The sequence below is a fragment of the Ipomoea triloba genome, chromosome 11 (genome assembly GCF_003576645.1).
Source record: "Ipomoea triloba cultivar NCNSP0323 chromosome 11, ASM357664v1".
Taxonomy (NCBI): Eukaryota; Viridiplantae; Streptophyta; class Magnoliopsida; order Solanales; family Convolvulaceae; genus Ipomoea; species Ipomoea triloba.
Window position 1 is genome coordinate 4,644,234 of NC_044926.1, and position 3,206 is coordinate 4,647,439.

The window sequence follows — 3,206 nt, forward strand, 5'->3', positions numbered from 1 at the left end:
GGAGTGTGGTCCACAATGGATTGTACTGTAGTTCATGTATTAAAACGACGTTGTTTTGATTAACGAAAATAAACGGTTGAAATGGCTCCATTCCGTGCCGTTAACTTTTGTGTGCATAATATATTGAATTTCATTTTATATACACTGCAGTTCCCTTTCAACACAACTACAGTTCTTTTTCGATATAACTACAGTTTCATTCGACATTATACACTCAAATATGTGAAATTGTTCTTTTCAACACAACTACAGTTTCTTTTATAATACACTGCAATTTCCTTTCAACACAAGTAGAATATCATTTCAATATAACTACAATTTCATTGGACAATATACACTCAAATATATGAAACTGTTATTCAGTTTCATTTTATATACACTGCAGTTTCCTTTCAATACAACTACAGTTTCATTTCAATATAACTACAATTTCATTTGATAATATAAAAATAAATGCGATGTAGTATCTTTTGAGATGAACTATAATATCTTTACGAAGCTCCGTTAAGACTTGACGGCAGCCGTTTCTTTACTTATTGAAATGATGGCGTTTTGTGGCCACGATCCATAATGTATTGTGGACCATGGTCCACCTTATAATGACTTGATTATAACTAGTAAGTCACAATTATTGACTTTCTTTATATATTGTATTATAACTAGTAAGTCACCTTATAATCACAGCTTGGACCCGTTGATGTACGTTGCCCACTTGCCCCCATATAAAAGGTTTGGTTATTACTTATTAACCTAACCCTAGATAGTTCTCACAAAAAGTATTGTTAATTTTAATTATATTAGGTCACCTTTCTTGAAGAAATAATATAATCCAATTAAGGATTAGAAAGCGCTATGACCAGATAGATTGTCAATGCCAAGCATGGTTACTTAGCTTGTACGTATCTTTTATTATGATTATTTTATTTGAGACGTTCATCTTGTCATGACGAATTGAAATATAAACTCTCTTGTTTAATATTAAGAGATTACTTTCACTCGACCGGTGACAATATAATGGTCTGAAACTCTAAAGATGGTGACCATACAAGCTGAGAAAATAAAGTCATGCCAATATTAAGAGGCTAATATTAAGAAATAATGGGCGCAACCGAATGCTTTTCGCCGTTGTTGTTGGTCATGTAACAATAAGATAGACTCTCTTGTTTAATGTTGAGATATCACTTTTTTAGTTGGTTGTAAGGTTTGAGTCATATCCCAAAAAAAAAAAAATGTTGATGTAATTATGTAGAGCAGGTATTATCTATAAGTTAGGATGTAGTTACTTAAAAAATAAAAAATAAAAAAGCCTGGTTGTATATATGGATTAAAATTGGGTAAAATCAATATTGAGGTTTGATAAAATTGGGCATCATTCTGATAAAGAGGCCCATCATAATGTTCTCAAACAAGGACCCAAATTTAAGACGGAAGAGTTTATAATCATGAAAATTCAATACAATGGGTCCAAAATGGGCTTTTAGTTGTGCTAGATTGTACTAATTGTAAAAAATTAAATAAATAAAAACCGCAACTTCTCTCCTCCCCTTTGTCTTCAGTGTTGAGACAAAGAGCCTTTTCTTAGTCTCCAGCATAGAGACGAATAGTGGTTTTTTTGTTTTTTTTAAATATTTAAAATTAATTTTTTTAAAAAAACTAATTGTCACATTAATGGTTAATTTAGAGAACACTATTGCACTAATTTGACTTGTTCAATGAGTTGGTTGTACTTTTTTTTTTTAGTTGAATGATATTCTCAAGGACCACTATTTAACAAAAATATGCGACACATTAACACATATATATATATTTTTTTAAATCAACAAAACTAGCTTCATTAAAATAAGTGTTCAATAAATGAAAGAATATAAGACAACTAACAAGAAGAACTCGATTGAGAGTGAGTATAGCCCTTGCTAAAACATGAGCAAACTTGTTTTCTCATTTCCGAAATTAAAAAAATGATTTAGGATTTACGGAAGTTCCTAAGCCGTTAATCCAAGCAGAAAAAACCTCCCCATTTCCCATTTCAAGACCGTCTGGTCCCCGGACTCGAGACACCGGAACTGCTGCTCCGGCGGCCGTGCGCTGAATCTCTGTATCCAATAAAACTTTTGGGGTAAATAAAAACGTAATTCCAATAAATTAATATTTTGTGCCTTTTTGTCAAACCATAGGAGTTAGGATGCCTTTTTATACTCATTTTAAATAAACAAATACGGAGTAATAAACAATAAGATTTAAAATATATTTTCACACTCTAATTATAAGTGCTCATTAATCTATTAATTATTTAAAGTATGATATATATTTTTTTATAAGGAAAACACACAACTAATACATATTGGTGAAAATAACGCTCCTCGTCTTTCAAAATACATGAATCATGTCTCACTTACTTAACCAACTATTTCAAAACGTATTTTGATATATGTTTTTTTATAATTACAACTCACTATATATTCTTAATTTTTTATAATTTTGTTTTATTATTAATGACCTAATATGAACACTAAAACAATACACGAATACGATATGAAAAATAAATGGACATGAAATAATTATTTCATAGTAGAAGAGAATGAGTTGTTTCGTCATGGTGAAATGATGGACATATGACCATTCGTGTGTAGGATAATAGTCATTCTTAGAAAATTAATTATGAAGATTTAAGCCATCATTTAGTCCATAACGGCACCAATAATTATTCTTCAACGTCTATTTTAATAATATAAAGTGTTCTAACAACTAATTTTGATTGTGTCAATCTTATAGCTTATACCAGCAATTAGTCTTTTGTGTCATTGTTGTTAGTGTGCCTATTAGGCCAACGGAAAAAAAAATTATAGTAAAAATATTGACTTACAAAATGTATTTTTATTATCATTATTATAATTAGAACATGTAATAAATTTGGTATGAAACTTCAATTAGGACATGCCAACAAAAACCTTAACCCTTGTCTCGAAAGAGTTGACCCGGTGAATGAAACATGACTATTGTACTTATTAAATCACGAGTTTTATTATTATATATTGTCAATCCATTTTCAATAGAATTAATCCCACATGATTTTCTTAGTGTGTTTTATCTCTTTTATTTAATTTATGAATTATTACACATGAACAAAATTTACTCAGTACATATGTTCAGATAGTGATTGCGGATTTCTATCGTAATCTCAAAAAAAAAAAAAAAAAAAAAAAAAA